Source organism: Somniosus microcephalus, chromosome 16 (genome assembly GCF_052327205.1).
Source record: "Somniosus microcephalus isolate GS21.2 chromosome 16, FLI_Smic_1.0, whole genome shotgun sequence".
In the NCBI taxonomy this organism is placed as follows: domain Eukaryota; kingdom Metazoa; phylum Chordata; class Chondrichthyes; order Squaliformes; family Somniosidae; genus Somniosus; species Somniosus microcephalus.
In genome coordinates this window covers 106,401,848-106,421,844 of record NC_141002.1, presented here as the reverse complement: position 1 = coordinate 106,421,844, position 19,997 = coordinate 106,401,848, and the positions used below count along the sequence as shown (strand labels likewise).

At 43.2% G+C, this 19,997-nt stretch overlaps 1 protein-coding gene across 16 annotated transcripts in view; it reads right to left on the bottom strand.

Moving 5' to 3' along the window:
- ppfibp1b (PPFIA binding protein 1b) overlaps positions 1-19,997 on the bottom strand; it is a 208,810-nt gene that overhangs the window by 172,704 nt on the left and 16,109 nt on the right. The window contains exon 1 of one of the 16 annotated variants that reach the window (XM_086009672.1): positions 5,366-5,456. The exons of the other annotated variants lie outside the window; for them this stretch is intronic. The gene's annotated coding sequence lies outside the window, so the exon portion shown is untranslated. Of the gene's footprint in view, positions 1-5,365; positions 5,457-19,997 lie in introns of those variants that run through there. 16 annotated transcript variants of the gene reach the window in all.

Genomic DNA, 19,997 nt, shown 5'->3' with positions numbered 1-19,997 from the left:
GATGGATTGCACCCATGCATATTAAAATAAGTTCGGGAAAAGACAGTAAAGGCACTATTATATAACTAGCTGGGGGAGCCCGGCTTTGCCAGGGCTGTTTTGGGCCGGGCGGTTTAAATCGAGTCCCAGGCTTTGGGGCCTGTCTGCCTGTCCCTGTGTGAATCTGCTGCCGGGCAACATTTCTACCTTTTAATAGCTTCAAAGATGAAAGTGAAAGTACTTATAAAACATTTTTGGTAAATGTTATGTAATTTTTAAAAGAGATACTAACTTTTTCGAAGCTGGATTAGCAGAGTAGTTTGAGCTGGAAGTAGTGAAGCAATGGCTGCCCGATGCCCGAGTTGAAAAGCATTAGTCCCGCCCACAGACGCAGCGATTGGCCAACCATCAGGCGACTGAACTGTAGGATTGGTCAATCGTGCCGGCACAGGATTGGTCGACCTTGACGTCAGTCAATGCTACTTAGCAGATAATGAGTTTAATTTTGCAGGTTTTTTGCGTAACGCGCGAACAATTTTTGTCCGGCCGAAACGTAAATATGCTTAGGACGGTTCTGGAATCGTCCGCTTTCTTTCGACGTAACGCACGTGTCGGTACGCTCTATAGCTGTCGAGTTACTTCACGACAGACAGCAGTATCTAGATAGATCGATAGATCGATAGATTCATTAGAAAAGGGAATCGTCAACAACAACCATCTGTGTGCCAGAAGCAGTAGAAAGTTGTGGGTGCTTATGCCATGACAATTTTTGTAAGCTCACCAGAAAAAGGTCAAGGCTCAAACTGCAACAAAAGTTGACCCAGAAGTAACGAGATTCTAATTGCACCACACCAGGAAACTCAAGAACATAATTTCATCCAACCACATCCTCAGTTCCCTGGTTCAGTACTGACAACTACCCAGCAAGTATAAATACTCTTCTAGAGTGAGAATACGACCCCATGCTAAGCCCTTTCAAAATGCTGACTGACCAGCAGCTCATGCTCTCAGTTCAGAACAAATCATCTGTCTACAGTACTGTAGAAACCAAGAGAAGTTAGTTCTTCTTCCCTATCTCCATTTGTATACAGGCAAAAACAGGGTCACCATAAGACAAGACAAACCAGATTTCTGAAAACATACTAGAATCTAAAATTCTGATGGGCTGAGATGGCCAGATTCACATTTATTAACGATCAGGTCAGGTCTTATTTCTGTGAAAGACATCTGAATCCACTTCCCCAGTTGGCTGGACAACAAAGGAGCAGTTTAATAAACAGACATCAAAGAGTGTTGCCAATGTAGTTAAGGAATATACACAAGGACGTGGAGGCAGCCCTTCCTACAGCAGTGAAAGTTCTGCATGAAGTAAATCGAGACCACAAACTACAATTTGGACCCATTTCATGGCCACCAGCCTCCATCAGAAATCAAACCGTTGTAGAATGGATATTATACTTTTCTTCCACTGATCTACATTGACCGTTTTGGCACCATGGTCAATTATGTAATACACCAATCTTTTCCTCAGCAGTCACGGAAAAGATTACTGAGGTGCGATTTACTGAAATATTCAGGCTTGCAAAAAAGAGCCTTACACATTTAGATATACCTACATTTCAGAACCCCAGCTGCACAATGCCCTCTGGCTATCTAATGTAGAAATAATTAAATGGACTTGGAGACAAGAGCAATGTATTTACACTCCTGCCCTACCCAAAGTCAGAGTTGAGTCACAGGAAGGAAAAACAGCTGGCATTCTTGTAAAGCCTCAACGGACTTAAACTACAGTATGTAACACAGCAACAGTCCAAAAGTTAGGCACTCCATTGGTCGATGGACAGCATTGTAGATTTTTTTTTTTTTTATATAAACTTAAACACTATTCCATTCTGCACCACAAAATCAAAAGTATAGTACTGCGGAACTAATCCCGCTTTCTTCATTTCAAATCAGTTAAAACAAATTACTACTCTTTAGTAACCTCTGTCCGCCTACTCTAATTAGTGGAATTACTGTTGTGCAAATTAGATACAGATGGGACATGAAGAGGTGGCACGTTATTTTAGTTTTAAAAAGCATCTAATTTTTCTTTTAATTGAATACTTCAGACATATTATCTTAATCAACAGAAAACAACATTTAATTAGATACTAGATTTTGAGCAGAATTTATGTTTCAGCCCCAGGGTTGTTGAGTAAAAATGTTTGTTCTTATCTTCATTTGAAATGTCTCTTAATTTTTCTCAAAATTGTAAATTTTACTATAGATTAGCAAATAACAGAGTATTGAAATAGTGCACCCAAGACACAAAACTAACAGTCTTGGCTTATAACAATGCTGCTTTCTAGTATTTAAAACATCTTACAGCAGTCAGAGATGAAACATACAAGTTTACTTCTGGCTGAGTCAAGGTAGGCCAAAATTACCATACCGCAGCTCCTCAGAACCTACAGCAATACAGAAATACCAACACAGCACATCTCCAAGCACCTAGTGAGCACTCTTTTTAGTCAACCACCCACTCTCAAAAATAGCTGATTTATTGTGCCCATCAAGATGAAAGACATACTCCCTCATTTCAGGTACTTGGCAACGACATCAAGCATTTTCAGGCCAGGAATAGCAGATTAAAGATTTATTTACGCTTACCCAATTTCTTCTCTCTATCACCTCGGAGTCAGAAGGTGGCGGGTTCAAGTCCCACTCTGAGACTTGAGCACATAATCCAGGCTGACATTCCACTGCTGCACTGAGGGAGTGCCGCACTGTCGGCGGTGCCGTCTTTCAGATGAGATGTTAAACCAAGGCCCCGTCTGCTCTCTCAGGTGGATGTAAAAGATCCCATGGCACTATTTCAAAGAAGAGCAGAAGAGTTCTCCCTGGTGTCCTGGCCAATAGTTATCCCTCAATCAACACCACTAAAACAGATGATCTGGTTATCATCAAATTGCTGTGTGTGGGAGTTTGCTGTGTGCAAATTAGTTGCCGCATTTCCTACATTACAACAGTGACTACACTTCAAAAGTACTTCATTGGCTGTAAAGCACTTCGAGACGTCCGGTGGTCGTGAAAGGCGCTAAAGAAATGCAAGTCTTTCTTTTCTTTCTTGGATACTCCTTACTGTGACATGCACATTTGTTACATCGGCCATCCTCATTGTCCTTCAGAGAGATTGCCAACTAGTGTGAAATTAGCAGGGACACATCCATTAGCAAGTGGGCAAGATTGCTCAACTGTAATTCACATAAAGCCGCTACAGTACTGTGGTGATGCCACTGATCACACTAGAATCTCCTTTATTCCTGGAGCTAAAGCAGTGTCGACTAAAGACAAACTCCACAGTCACATTAGTCCATTTTTACAGACAGAGTCATTCAAGTTAGAAGCTTATGACAGCGCCACTGTTTCCAAATTGTGGTTTCATGCTACTCAATACTTGGTTATGCTAAACGTTTATAAATCACTGGTTAGGTCCCAGCTGGAGTATTGTGTCCAATTCTGGGCACCACACTTTAGGAAGGATGTCAAGGCCTTGGAGAGGGTGCAGAGGAGATTTACTAGAATAGTACCAGGGAAGAAGGATTTCAGTGATGTGGAGAGACTGGAGAAGCTGGGGTGTTCTCCTTAAAGCCGAGGTTAAGGGGAGATTTGATAGAGGTGTTCAAAATGATGAGGGGGTTTTTAATAGAGTAAATAAGGAGAGACTGTTTCCAGTGGCAGAAGGGTCAGTAACCAAAGGACACAGATTTAAGGTGATTGGCAAAAGAACCAGAGGGGAGATGAGGAAAACATTTTAAGCAGCGTGTAATGGTGATCTGAAATGCACTGCCTGAAAGGGCGGTGGAAACACATTCAATAGCAACCTTCAAAAGGGAATTGAATATATACTTGAAGGGGAAAACTGTGCAGGTCTATGGGGAAGGAGCAGGGGTGTGGGACTAATTGGAGAGCTCCTTCAAAGGCACGATGGGCCAACTGGCCTCCTTCTGTGCTGTATCATTCGATGACTAGAACTAGGGGGCATAATCTTAGAATAAGGGGCTGCCCTTTCAAAACTGAGATAAGGAGAAACTTCTTCACTCAGAGGGTAGTAAATCTATGGAATTTGCTACCTCAGAGAGCTGTGGAAGCTGCGACATTAAATAAATTTAAAATGGAGATAGACAGTTTCCTAGCAGATAAGGGAATTAGGGGTTACGGGGAGAGGGCAGGGAAGTGGACGTGAGTCTAGGTTCGGATCAGCCATGATCCTATTGAATGGCAGAGCAGGCCCGAGGGGCCGTATGGCCTACTCCTGCTCCTATTTCTTATGTTCTTATGGCTGAGTAAAATCCAGCATACTTTTAGGTGCTGTGTATTGTCTTTGTCTTGCTCCTAAGTTTTGAGTCTGTTGATTTTAATAGTCTCCTTATTAACTTCAATATTCCTTACAAGATTGTTAAACTTACTCACTTTTCACACACCCATGCTCATCAAGCAATTTAAATCCAAATGGGAACGTGCAGTAGTACCTCAAGTCTGCAGTTGGCACACTGCTGCAACTTTTACAGTGGAATGGTTAAGTGGTTTTAAGCTTCCTGTAATAATCTTGAGTCTATTTCTAGAAGAGGACTGCCGAGAATTTTCTAAAATTAAAGCTCTCCACAACACAAAAACACACCATCAGTATACTGAGCTATATTCTCTTCATTATAAGCTTTTACGAACCTCAACTCTGATTTGCACAAATAAAGGAAGTCAATGTGTATCTCCATCGTATAAGTTGCGTTACTCCAAGGAAACAGCTCAACTGCATTAATGAGCACGTCACAGGTTAACTTGTGTAACTCCATTTTAGCTGTGTCTTAGTAGGACTGCTACAAAACATCCAGTGGAGAATCACTCAGTGACAACATACACATCACATGCGACATACATCCATGACTGACATCTAGAATTAGAGTCATTTCCCAGTTTAATTTCTAACCATCTATTTACTGTATGTGGCCTCAACCAAGCCTCAAAGGCTAAATTTAGATTCATGTTAGTTGCTCCATTCAAGAAGTTCAACTTCAACCATTTAATGCGATAGCAAAATACTGCAGAAGCTGGAAATCCGAAATAACAACAGAAAATGCTGGAAAAACTCAGCAGGCCAGGCAACATCCGTGGAGAGAAAATAGAGGCGACGTTTCGGGTCGAACCCTTTGTCAAAACTGGAAAGGAAATGAAATAGATCGAAAGGCAGGGCTGGGAGAGAACAAGAGAAGTGAAGAGACATTAAGAGGGATTCAAAACGAGACGAGACCATTTAATGTTCCTTTGAAAAATGAATATTCAACTGCATCCAATTCTGAGGCGGTGCTCAAATCATACTGAATACAAGGATTTGTAAAATAGTTACCTTGAAGAACTCTAATCTAGGAAGGTTGGTGATGCACAGTGATACTAGGAATACAGGAACAGGAGTAGGCCATTCATCCCCTCGACCCTGTTCCACAAGTGGTAGTGGGTGAAGATGCCAAACAGAAGCTGGTGCTTCTCCATGATGATGAGAACAAAAAAAGGTAAAGATCAGTCCACTAAGCTGGGCACTTGAGGTACTTTTATACTGTTGCTGCTTTAGTTTGGATTTTGGGAGACCAGCAGCCATATCAAGAGTCCAGTCCATTATTGAGATATGTGTACTATTACAAAAAGCACAATCCACCAGTTAGAACAGGGTGGAATGCACATGGGGAGCAAACCCTGCTTGAGCTGTACCCGTGAGGAAAGAGTATCGTAATCTTGTCTACAACAGGATCTTAAAAGAACATACAATAAGGGCATCATTGAGTTATTTAATACCTCCCTTCCAAATCACCATAGTAATGTTAGCACTGCCCTGATCTATTCTAGTCAACTCTCTACACACTTTACAAAAATGGGGGAAAAAATTAATGTAAACACTATACCCGCTGTAGTTAAACTCGTTTTGTTTTAATAGTTGAAACCAACAATAAGGCTTCCCTTAATGACCCCATTCACAAACAGAAGTCAGTCTGCTAGATGTCCAGATATTACTAGAACTGAAATAGGGGAGAAACTTAATCTGGAGAGATACTCGACGCTCAAATCCTTTGGGACACACAACTAGCAATTGAAACTTATTGCTAATTTTATTAGATAAAGCACAAAGTTTCAAAACTCAAAACTTTCTTTACCATTAATTATGTATCATTTTATAAACACGACAGAACATGTACCCATGGCCACTATTCTAGTGAAAGTACAATCATCAAGTGTTGGAATTAAAGGATGCACTATAAAAGTAAGTCTCCGGAATAACAAATTGTCAGCTTTAAGTCACACGCTCCGAGAATCTGATAAAGGCACTCTGGCCTAGTTATACTATAATGCGTCTCACACGACTGAACATGTAGAACAGGAGTTTCGTTTTGATTCTGGCAGACAGCGTCCAAACAGGAGGCACGTGTCAGCTTTCAAGACACCATAGCAAACACTTGCTAGATTATTTTGCCTAATAATGAATAAATCCAGTTTGGCAAGTAAATTAGAAGGCCCACTTCCTTACCCACGTAGACAAGCAGAGCCTTGGATTGAGACACTTGGTCCATTGTTAAGGTACGGAATTAAAAAGAAAAGGAATACGGCACTGCACCAGAATGAGAGGCAAGCTCAGGCTAGTAGTAGATTTCATTTCCTAAACCACACAACTTCAAGAACTGTTCTTAAAAGACACACAACTTTTAAACAAAGATCATGTCCTTGGCACTGCTGAAAACTGTCTGCCGTACAGATTGTCATCTCTACTGCTTTGTATTATTTAAACTGATTACTCAATTTGTAGATTGGAATTTCTGACATGGAATGCAGGATTTCCCCAAAGGACCGCATTCAAAATTATACAAAAATACGGAATCTTGATAAGCTTGAGGGAAACTGTGTGCGCCAAAATCAAAACAAGGGCAATGACTGTAGTTATGCTGCCTAACTACAAGTGTGGAGATGCCGGAGTTGGACTGGGGTGGACAAATGTAAGAAGTCACACAACACCAGGTTATAGTCCAACAGCTTTATTTGAAACCACAAGCTTTCGGAGCGCTGCTCCTTCGTCAGGTGAAGTGGAGAAATGCATAAAGACACAGCTTATATAGTCAGAGAATAATGTCAGATGTTTACAGGTAATCTTTCCAACTGCCATTTATCACACCTCGGCAGAGAGATAATCACAGCAATCAAAGGTGTGAATGGTGTCCAAACAGGTCAGTCAGGAAAACATTACATCAAAGAACAATGAGGTGGGGTCACAAGGGGTCAAATGTTGCAGATGCTGGGGTCTGTATGAAAAACAAAAAAAGACAAAAAACATTTTTTTTGCTGGAAAGCCTCCGATCTTCGGGTAAGCATTCTCCAAGGCGGCCTTCGAGACACACGACAACGCAAAATCGTCGAGCAGAAACTGATAGCCAAGTTCCGCACCCATGAGGACGGCCTCAACCGGGATCTTGGGTTCATGTCACGCTACATGTAACCCCACCTGACGTAGGGTCATCCAGACTCGAGTCGTCATTGGCTTGTTCTCTCTACACAGATGCGGCCGGACCTGCTGTGATTTCCAGCAAAAAAAATGTTTTTTGTCTGTTTTTTTGTTTTTCATACAGACTCCAGCATCTGCAACATTTGACCCCTTGTGACCCCACCTCATTGTTCTTTGATGTAATGTTTTCCTGACTGACCTGTTTGGACACCATTCACACCTTTGATTGCTGTGATTATCTCTCTGCCGAGGTGTGATAAATGGCAGTTAGAAAGATTACCTGTAAACATCTGACATTATTCTCTGACTATATAAGCTGTGTCTTTATGCATTTCTCCACTTCACCTGACGAAGGAGCAGCGCTCCGAAAGCTTGTGATTTCAAATAAAGCTGTTGGACTATAACCTGGTGTTGTGTGACTTCTTACATTTAACTACAAGTGAAGTGACTGTACTAAGTCAGCACCAATTCAAGTGGAATCTGGTCACTGATGCGCACAAAAATGTTTCTGTAAATCTGGCAACAATTCCAATTCACCCGCTCCATGCAAAACATACAAGGGTATGTTTAACCAAGGGAGATCCTTTCAATGAGGGATGGAGACTTGGAGGACAGTGTGAAGGACACCGTTATGACAGCCTATAGTTCCCTTCGATCAGACGAAAACATACAAACTTACAAAAATATAAGCGCTTAGTATTCTAAATGAAATGTAACCCGACTACTGTATAATCCAATGCTCATTTTCACAAGACTAAATGGGCATTTTTATGGTTTTACACAGCAATGTTCCTACAAATTATTTTTTAATGGATACACCATCTTTGATGCATGGTAACAAGAAGCAACAAAGTGCTGGGTACATGTACAATAGACCAGCTGTGCCTCACAACAGTTAGATCCACTGAACACGATCCCGATAGCAGAAGCAGTTACTGGAAACACCTGGTACTGGCTGTTTTATCGCTGCAGGCACCTACAAAAATATCACTGACTTTACTCGAATGGTGCTTACCATTACTGTCTGTTTTTGAAGGCGTCCTTCCACACACTTTACAAACTGCACTAAAGCAAGAAAAATAACTTGCATTAATGTAGCACCGTTAACACATGCAAAAGTAATTCACTGTCTGTGATGCATGCTGAACATGTAGCCACTGTTATGTTGATAAATGTGCCAGCCATTTTGCACACAACGTCCCACAAACAGCAAATGGGAGGAATGACCATTTTGGGTGGTGGTGTATGAAGGAAGAATATTGGCCAGGACACCAAGAGAACGCCCCGCTCTTCCTCAAATATTGCTATGGGATCTTTTATATCTATTAATTAACAAATCAGATTTTCCAAAGATCTTATTTCTTTGCCAATTTCCTCTACAACAGCATATGCTTTTTGGAGGCAAAATACTCTCCCACCATGAGTACCCATACCATGGGTGACTGAATAAATGAACAAGCTTCCAATTGTACATTTATAAATATTTACAAGTTTGTTTGTACGGAAGAACTTAATTCTTAATCATAGAATTATACAGCACAGAAGGAGGCCATTCGGCACATCGATCCTGTGCCGGCTCTCTGAACGAGTTCTCCAATTAGTCCCACTCCCCCGTTTTTTCCCCACAGCCCTGTAAATTATTTTCCTTCAAGCATTTATCCAATTCCCTTTTGAAAGTTACTATTCAAACTGCTTCCACCGCCCTTTCAGGCAGTGCGTTCCAGATCACCATGACACACTGCTTAAAATGTTTTCCTCATCACCCCTCGGATTGTTTTACCCATCACCTTCAATCTGTGTCTCTGGTTACCGACCCTCCTGCCACTGGAAACTCTTTCTCCTCATTTACTCTATCAAAACCCTCCATAATTTTGAACACCTCTATCAAAACTCCTCTTAACCATCTCTGCTCTAAGAACAACCCCAGCTCCTCCAGTCTCTGCACAAACTGAAGGCCCTCAAATATTTGACACACCCCCCAGGTCTCTCTGTTCCTGCACCCCCGTTAAAATTGTACCATTTAGTTTATATTGCCCCTCCTCATTCTTCTACCAAACTGTATCACTTCACACTTCTCTGTTAAATTTCATCTGCCATGTGTCTGCCCATTTCAATCTGTCTATGTCCTCCTGAAGTCTGTTACTATTCTCCTCATTGTTTACAACATTTCCGAGTTTCGTATCATCTGCAAACTTTGAAATTATGCCCTGCATATCCAAGTCCAGGTCATTAATATATAGCAAAAAGAGCAGTGACCTGAATATCTTGACAAACTGTATCACAGTATGGTATGGCAGCTGTAGCTACTATGACTGGAAAGCCCTGCAGCGGGTAGTCAAAACTGCCCAACGCATTACCGGCACCCGGCTACCGACCATAGAGCACATATACCAGAAACGCTGTCTACGGAGGTCACGGTCCATCATCAAAGACCCTACCCACCCCAGCCACAGTCTGTTCGCCCTCCTACCATCTGGGAGACGCTACAGATGCATTCGCACCCGTACGACCAGATTTAGGAACAGCTTCTTTCCCAGGGCTGTCATCCTACTGAACTCCACAAATAAACTCTAAAGCCTGCACATCTGCCAATGCACTTTATTATGGTCATATTTATGTTAATATACTACAAGCCAAATGTACGTTGAATGTCTAAATGTCTTAATCCAAATGTACACTCTCGGGAGCCGCAAGCCTACATTTCGTTGTACTGCACAAGTGCACTAACAATGACAATAAAAGTTGATTTGATTTGATACCGACCCCTGGGGAACACCACTGCACACTTCCCTCCAGTCTGAGAAACAACCGTTCACCACTACTCTCTGCTTTCTGTCCCATCCACACAGCCACTGACCCTCTAATCCCATGGGCTTTAATTTTGCTTACAGGTCTATTATGTGGTACTTTGTCAAAAGCCTTTTGAAGTCAATATACACATCAACCGCACTACCCTCATCAACCCTCATCGTTACTTCGAAGAATGCAATCAAGTTAATCAGATGAGTAAAAGATCTGGAAAACTGCTAATGTAACATTTAAAAAGGGCAGTAGACAGAAGGCTGGAAACTATAGACCGGTTAGCCTAACATCTGTGGTAGGTAAAATTTTGGAGTCCATTATTAAGGAGACAGTAACAGGACATTTGGATAATCATAATTTAATAGGACAAAGTCAGCATGGTTTTATGAAGGGGAAGTCATGTTTGACAAATTTGCTGGAGTTCTTTGAGGAAGTAACATATAGGGTGGATAAAGGGGAACCAGTGGACGTAGTGTATTTAGACTTCCAAAAGGCATTTGACAAGGTGCCACACAAAAGATTATTGCTTAAGATAAAAAATCACGGGATTGGGGGTAATATTCTGGCATGGATAGAGGATTGGCTATCTAACAGAAGGCAGAGAGTTGGGATAAATGGTTCATTCTCAGACTGGCAATCAGTAACTAGTGGTGTTCCGCAGGGGTCAGTGCTGGGTCCCCAACTCTTTACAATCTATATTAACGATTTGGAGGAGGGGACCGAGTATAACATATCAAAGTTTGCAGATGATACTAAGATGGGAGGGAAAGTAGTGAGTGAGGAGGACATAAAAAACCTGCAAGGGGACATAGACAGGCTAAGTAAGTGGGCAGAGATTTGGCAGATGGAATACAATACTGGAAAGTGTGAGGTTATGCACTTTGGCAGGAAAAATCGTAGAGCAAGTTATCTTAATGGCAAGAAACTTGAAAGTACTGAAGTACAAAGGGATCTGGGGTTCCTGGTGCACGAAACTCAAAAGGTTAGTTTGCAGGTGCAGCAAGTGATTAAGAAGGCCAATGGAATGTTGGCTTTCATTGCTAGGGGGATATAATATAAAAATAGGGAGGTATTGCTTCAGTTGTACAAGGTATTGGTGAGACCGCACCTGGAATATTGCGTACAGTTTTGGTGTCCATACTTAAGAAAGGACATACTTGCTCTCGAGTCAGTACAAAGGTTCACTCGGTTAATCCCGGGGATGAGGGGATGGACATATGAGGAGAGGTTGAGTAGATTAGGACTCTACTCATTGGAGTTCAGAAGAATGAGAGGCGATCTTATTGAAACATAAAAGATTGTGAAGGGGTTGGATCGGGTGGATGCGGGGAGGATGTTCCCGATGATGGGTGAAACTAGAACTAGAGGGCATAGTCTTAGAATAAGGGGCTGCTCTTTCAAAACTGAGATGAGGAGGAACTACTTCACTCAGAGGGTGGTAGGTCCATGGAATATGCTGCCCCAAAAAGCTGTAGAAGCTACATCATTACATAAATTTAAAACAGAAATAGACAGTTTCCTAGAAGTAAAGGGAATTAAGGGTTACGGGGAGCGGGCAGGAATTTGGACATGAGTCTAGGTTCGGATCGGACATGGCCCTGTGGGTAGCGGAGCGGGCCCAGGGGCCGTGTAGCCTGATCCTGCTCCTATTTCGTGTGTCTAATTCTGTTAGATTCAGGAGATGGTTCTGTGATAGTGGATTGGCGGTTAGGATCAGATCAGCCATGATCTTATTGAATGGCGGAGCAGGCTCGAGGGGCTGATTGACCTACTCCTGCTCCTATTTCTTATGTTCTTATCTCTTACTTCCCTGCCCCCCTCCCCCCACCAATTTTGCTCATATACAGCTTTACCCTTTACAACCTCCTCCAACCCTATGTTCCAGCTCATAGCCATCGGTCCTCTGACTCTGAGCTCCTGTGCACTCCCCTCTCCATCGCTAGTGGACCCTTCAGCTGTCTTTCCCCATCTCTTTGCAATGCCCTCTCAGAACAACGAAAATATATCTGTATCTACAACACGCAACTGGCAAATCACAATTACCCCAGCGAAGCAAGACTCCATCAGAGTGAAGATACTAATCCGCTGGCATATAGATTTTTTTTAGGGTCCAGGACATAGAACAGGTTCTTCCAGTCTTGGAGAGTGAGACGAACCAAACCCAAATTCACAAATTGTCAACAATGAGCCTCCTTCCATTTATCACCTGTCCAAAAATCTGATCAGTCACACAAATAATCAGCAACCCTCAGGTCCATCAAATTGAAATCTCCGATATTCTAATGGTAAGATAAACATGCTGCTCCACTACAAAGCTCATTATACACATAAATCTTATTTGCAATCTTTACTTGGCTCCAGGCTATGTGGAAACTTAATGCACGGTTGTGACTCAGCAGCCTTCAGTAAAGATTAATCGTAAAAAATGCCTTGAAGTAACATTTTTATTTACTGTATTAAAAGTACTACATACTGCATCGCATGACATCCCAGAAGGCACACATCCACTCACATATTAAACATGGTCACTGCTTGACAAGTTATCACAAATATTACATTTTCAACATTTCACTCAGAATTTAATATTTTAACAAAATATCTAATTACTGGAAGATTTGAACTTGCTCACCCCAAACACACCTGACCCACAAAACTTTCAGTTAGAGTTAAGATGCTCTTGGATCTGCAGATTAGCCAGGATGCAGAAACTGTGTCTCACGTGTTCACAGTTAATAGATAATTGATAAACTAATCAAACTTAGAGAGGATAAAACCACTGGTCTGGATGGATTGCATCTGTGCATGTTAAAAGAAGTTGGGGACGCACAGGCGCACACACGAAAAGGGAATAGTGCCAGAGGCAGACAGCTAATGCAATTCCTATATTTAAAAAGGGAGATAGGATAAGTCCAGGGAATCATAGACCAATTAGCTTAATGTCTGTGGTAGGAAAGATAATGGAATCCTTACTCAAAGATGTAATAGAAGAACATGCAGAAATTGAAAACATAATAAAGAGCAGTCAGCAAAGGAAACGTCATGCTTGACCAACCTTACAGAATTCTTTGAAGTAACAGAAAGTGTAGATAAAAGTAACACAGTAGACGTAATATATTTAGATTTCCAAAAGGCCTTTGATAAGGTACCGCATAGTAGACTCAGGGCTAAGGTCAGAGCATGTGGAGTCAGGGGACAAGTAGCAAAATGGATCGCAAGGTGGCTACAAAACGGAAAAGGGAGAGTAGGGGTTTCTTAGATCCGTGTGTTAATGGAGACACGGAATGCAGGAGTCGATTTAACAAGTGTTTACTGAACAAAGTCTGGAGGTGAACTAACTACACAAGACGCTACACAGGCTTATATACCCGAGTGGTCACTACTGGTACTACAGTATACAGGGGCTTCAAAAACATAGTTCCTCTTAAAGGTACATACACTACAATTCCTCCCCTTGTAGATAAATAGTACATAACATTTTAAGTAATCATTAAATAACATTTTTACAAGAACAATAATATACACATTTGCTGAAGTTAATCAATTACAAATTCAGTCTCTCTGGAGGCTTCCTGACTCGGTCCGGATAACGCCTCGGTGGTGTAGTAGGTTTCGGTGGTGTAGTAGGTTCTTTTGGCAAGGTCGATTCGGCTTCAATGCCAGTGTCGGGTTCATCTGGTTCCAGTATCACCGGATCGGAGGTAGATACTATGGGTATCTCTGCTTCATCACTAGGTGTATAGAGTTGTGGTGTAGGTTGTCCTTTTTCGGATGACTCCATGATCTGGTCAGCATGGCGCCTTATTATGCTTTCTCCAATGTCCACGGTATACATCAGCGGTCCTAGTCGTGTGCAAATAGTTCCAGGCTGCCATTTCTCGGTACGGTAGTCCCGGGCCAAAACTGGTTGACCTATCTGGAAGGTTCTAGTTGGCCTTTCATTCATGCTTTGAAATTGCCGGTTCTCTACATCCCTTCTGACGTTTGGCTTGACCAAATCCAGCCGGCATCTTAGTCTTCTGGCGGGGGTTTGGTTTGTAACCACGTGTTGCATTCCTGTACGCAAACAAGAAGTTATCTACCTTATGTTGTAGATTTATGTCTTCATTACCCATGGCCTTTATGGCCTTCTTGAAGGTCTGGACAAACCTTTCAGCCAATCCATTGGTGGCGGGATGGTATGGGGCGGACGTGTAGTGCTTAACCCCATTGTTTTTAAGAACTTCCTGAATTCTTCGGATACAAATTGCGGTCCATTATCAGAACAGATCTGTTCAGGCAGCCCATTCCTGGCGAATATGGTCTTTAATACTGTGATGGTTTTTTCCGTGGTGGTGGAGGACATCTTTATTACCTCCGGCCACTTGGAGTGTGCATCCACCGCGATTAAGAACATTGAATCCATAAATGGACCAGCAAAGTCGATATGTACCCTTTGCCATGGAGATGAGGGCCACTCCCATGGATGTAGAGGGGCTTGTGGTGGGGCGTTTTGGACCTTCTGGCATCCTAGACAGCTCTTGGTCATTTCTTTGATGTCTCCATCGATACCTGGCCACCACACAAACGCTCTGGCTAAGTTCTTCATTTTCACTCCACCCAGATGCCCCTCGTGAAGCTCCTTTAGCACTCTATCCTGGAGTTTGGGTGGAATCACCACTCTGGATCCACACATCAAGGTTCCTCGGCACACTGACAGCTGTTCTCTTTGCGAGAATGCTGGCAACAGTGGTTCGCCATGTGCTGGCCATCCCTTCACCGTTAAATCGTAGTCTCTCTCTCTCTCTCTCTCTCTCTCTCTCTCTCTCTCTCTCGAGAGAGAGAGAGAGAGAGAGAGAGAGAAGAGAGAGAGAGAGAGAGAGTCGGGTCATTTCGCGTTTCCTTTTCAATGGTAGAATTTGTCACCGGTAGACATTCCACTATGGTCGAGTGGAACATCTCCACTGGGTCCACTGTAGGCGCCTCTTCCACCGTTGGCAACGGTAGGCGCGATAACCCGTCAGCATTCCCATGCTGTTTTGTTCCTTTGTATTCTATGTCATATTGGTGTGCCCCTAGGAAAAGGGACCACCTCTGTAGCCTTTGCGGTCATAACGGGAACGCCCTTTTTAGGGTTGAATATGGAGATGGAGTTGATGCTCAGTCAACAAGGTAAATTTTTGTCCGTGTAGGTAATGGTTGAATTTCTTCACCCCCCACACCAGGCTGAGTGCCTCCCTGTCGATCTGGGCATAGTTACGCTCAGCTGAGTTCAATGAGCGTGACGCAAAAGCTATCGGCCGCTCCGAGCCATCAGGGAATCTATGCGATAATACGGCTCCCACGCCGTAAGGGGATGCATCGTGCGCCAGTCTGATTGGCAGTGATGGGTTGTAATGAGCCAACACTTCCCTGGACGTGATCAAGCCTTTGCATTTATGGAAGGCACGTTTACAGTCTTCGCTCCATTTCCAAACTACTCCCATTTGTAGCAGTGCGTTAAGCGGGTGCAGAACCGTCGACAAGTTTGGTAAAAATTTATGATAGCAATTTACTAATCCCAGGAACGACCTTAATTGTGAGACATTTTCAGGCGCTGGGGCCTTTACGACCGCTTCAATTTTTTCAGGTGACTTATGCAACCCTTCTTCGTTAATTACATGGCCACAATATGATATTTGTTTCTGGAAAAATTCGCACTTGGGGCAATTTGCTTGTAGGCCCCGTTCTCTCAGCCTCGTGAGCACCTGCTCCAAGTTGGCAAGGTGCTCGTTGTCGTTTTCTCCTGTTACAAGGATGTCGTCTAGGTAGCAGAGTCCCCGGAATCCCTTGCAGGACTTGCTCCATAGCTCTTTGCCAGATAGCCGGAGCTGATGCCACTCCGAAAACCAGTCGATTGTACTGGTACAGGCCTTTGTGTGTGTTTATCGTGAGATACTTTTTAGAGACCTCCTCAACGTCCATCTGTAGATATGCCTGTGCTAAGTCAATTTTGGTGAAACGTTTCCCTCCGGATAGTGAGGCGAAAATATCTTCTATCCTCAGAAGAGGATACTGTGCCGTGTGAAGAACCGGGTTTACAGTCACCTTGAAGTCCCCACAGATGCGAACTTTTCTCTGTTCTTCAGATTTATCATTATTCAACGTTTTCTTCATGACCGGGACGATGGGTGTTACCCACTCGCTCCAATCTACCTTGGATAACACGCCTGCATTTTCCAAATTCTCCAGCTCTGCCTCGACGGCTGGACGAATTGCGTATGGCACCGGCCTTGCCTTAAAAAACTTGGGAATTGCTGCATCTTCCACTTTTATTGAGACGGTGGCACCTTTCAGGGTTCCTAGTTCCTGTTGAAACACTACTTTGGTGTTAGCCAAGATTTCTTTTAATCGTCCAGGTATGACGTCATCATCATTTTTTTCTTACTGGTCACCGTCAGTGCCTGAATGGAGTGCCAGTCTAAACGTATCTTTCTGATCCATTCACGTCCCAACAACGGTGGACCACCATCTTGCAGAACGTATAAATACAACTTCTGTATTTCCTTGCCGTTGTATACAACAGGCACCCTTATTTTCCCTCTGGGGTATACTTTCTGCCCCGTATATGTCTTCAAGACAATGGATGTGTCTTTTCAAAGGTATATGCGGAAATAGCCGCTCGTAATCCCGTCGACTCATGACGGTCAGGGCTGATCCTGTATCTAGCTCCATTTTGACTGGGGACCCCGCTATCGTGAGGGTAACCCAAATGGTCTGGTAATCTTCTTTGGCAATTACATTATGTAATTTGAGACAGCTTAGTCTCTTGTTTCCGGAGTCGCTATCGCTCTTCTGGTCTTCGGAGCTACTGTCCGTCATCATTTGTACCTTTCTGTACTTTTCCTTAGACCTTTTTACTGTCAGCGGATTTCTTTCCAGATCTGCATACACGTGCAATGTATCCCATCTTTCCGCATTGCCTGCATGCTTTGTCCTTGAACCAGCAGTCCCTCTGGTCATGGGTGGATCTGCCGCAGCGATAACATCTCTCGAATCCCCGTGTCATTTCATGGGTGCCGAAGTCCTGTGGCTTTTGCTGTATCTCTGCAGCTCCTCTTGCTGCTGCTTCGTATGATACAGCCGCACTGAAAGCCTTGTCCAGTGTCAAATCTTTCTCAGAAAGTAGTCTTTTCTGTGTTCCTTCGCTTAGGAGACCGCAGACGGATTTGTCTCGTAGAGAATCTGCCAGTCCTGCCCCGAATTGGCAGTGCTTTGACAGCTTTCGTAATTCGGTGAGGTAATCAGCGTTACTTTCATTCTTGTGCTGATTCCTCCTGAAGAATTTGAATCGTTCCGCTATCAGCAGCGGTGTTGGGTTTAAGTGCTCTTGTAAGGTATCAACAATCTCCTTAAAATTCTTGTCCATCGGTTTGGCTGGAGTGATCAAGTTTCGTAACAGCCCGTATGTCCTTGCGCCCATCAGATTTAGAAGTACCGATGCCTTTTTATCATCCGCTACTTCATTCGCCTTGCAATATACCTCCACTCTTTCCACATGTGGTCCAAACTTCTATATCACTATCGAAAGCAGTAATATTGCCAGTCTTCGGCATCTTGAAAATCTAAAATGGCGCTTCCCGTGCTTTTCCTCCGTCCCCGATGGATCAAAATGGCGCCTCCCGCGCTTTTCTTTCTTCCCCGAGTTGAGATGGCGCCTCCCGCCGCTGCCAACGCTGTTCTCCGCGGTTCCCGTTGCGACCTGCAGTTTTTCGCGGTATTTCTATTTTTTTTTATACATCGCTTCAATAGTTTCTCCGTTACTTGGAGAACCGTTCCCGTCGTGGAGCGGACCCTCTGGGACTTTCCCCTCCCTCTGCTCGGTCCGAACGCCGACCTGCTTTGCAGCACCGGACGCGCCCCGAGTGCTCCACCCTCTCTCTTTGCTTCTGCTTCCCGGCCCCGTTGCAGAGCCACCCGATCGAGCTCTAGCCCGCCGCAGCCCAGGAAGGATCAGTGCACTACCTGCCACCAGCCCGTTTAGCTGGGGAAACCACAGACTGGAGACCAAGCCTGGCCCTCGTTTTCGAGTTTCTTCGAGTTATTTATTTATTTATTTTTTCTTGCTTCTGGCTTCGACCTTCGTCGAGGAATCGATCCCCTTGAGGTGCTGCCGAATTGCAGGTAAGTTCGTTTCTAACTTGTCGCCACTGTTAGATCCGTGTGTTAATGGAGACACGGAATGCAGGAGTTGATTTAACAAGTGTTTACTGAACAAAGTCTGGAGGTGAACTAACTACACAAGACGCTACACAGGCTTATATACCCGAGTGGTCACTACTGGTACTACAGTATACAGGGGCTTCAAAAACATAGTTCCTCTTAAAGGTACATACACTACAGGGTTAAAGGTAGTTGCTCAGACTGGTGGAAGGTAGGAAGTGGTGTTCCACAGGGAATGCTGCTGGGAGCACTGCTATTCACCATTTACATAAACGATTCGGGAATCAGAAGTATAATTTCAAAATTTGCAGATGACACCAAATTGGATGGTGTAGTTAATACAGAGGCAGACTACGACAAAATGCAGGAAGACATTAATGAACTTGCAGAATGGGCGTGTAATTGGCAAATGAAATTCAATATAGTGTGAGGTGCTACATTTTGGTAGGAAGAATAAGGAGGATTTTTGAACTTGACAATCTTTATTCAGAGGCCCTCTGGGCTGGGAATACACAATAGGATTTTCGACACATCATCTTTCAGTTTGTTTCAGTTGCTCAATTCGACATTTTCATTCTCCTGTCAACTTAGAAATTACATGTACTAATTTTGCATCGAGAAATCTATGAAAGACTTTCTTCCAAGAGTCTTGCAAATGATCAAGCTGTGTATTAAATACACTGAAGTTTTCTTAACCCCCACACCCTCGCCACCTCCATACTGGTTTCATCTTTGTGTAAGTATTCGCACCATCAGTGGGGTCTTCCTGCTTCTACGCCATTATCTTACTTATATAAATAATAATTTTTAGCCTCGAATGATAACAGTCTGACAGAGTGGTACTATTCAGAGCAACTAGGAGATTGCAACCGTCAACCCAGGTGGTCTCCTGCACAATATACAATATATGTGGTTAAGCGATAACCATTCGTTCCACGGCACGGTTGCCGGTTTGCGTTCATAGGAAAGTTAATCTACTTATGAAATTGCTATTTTGTTGTAAACAGTTAAATGCTTTGGGCGAGATCTGAAATTTTAACAATCATGTACTGAGGTAAAAGAATTGCAATCTTTTATTAAATGCACAAGAGGCATGTTGTAAGGAATTCTTATCCCTTTTCCAAGATCAGGCTACCCGCTGCCATTGTGCTCAATTTTTCAAGTAGGGTTTGTTTAAACATGAATGATGATGGTACTACTGTATCGTGATCCTGGTTTGGAACATAAGAATATAAGAAATAGGAGCAGGAATAGGCCACTTGGCCCCTCGAGCTCGGGACAAGACTCAAATCAACAAATACTGTTGACACAGAGTCCTCCTTGAATTTATTACAGTATCCCTACACATTTCTATACAAACTCTTTTAAACCAATAATCCCAACAACGCCGTTGGTAGCCCTTGTGTTATGTGGCACTGGTGGCATTCCTAGAACCTGATATACTGACCCAAATCAAAGGAGGGAGCAGGGGATAATAAAAACAAATTAACTGAACAAAGGAGAATGATGATCACAA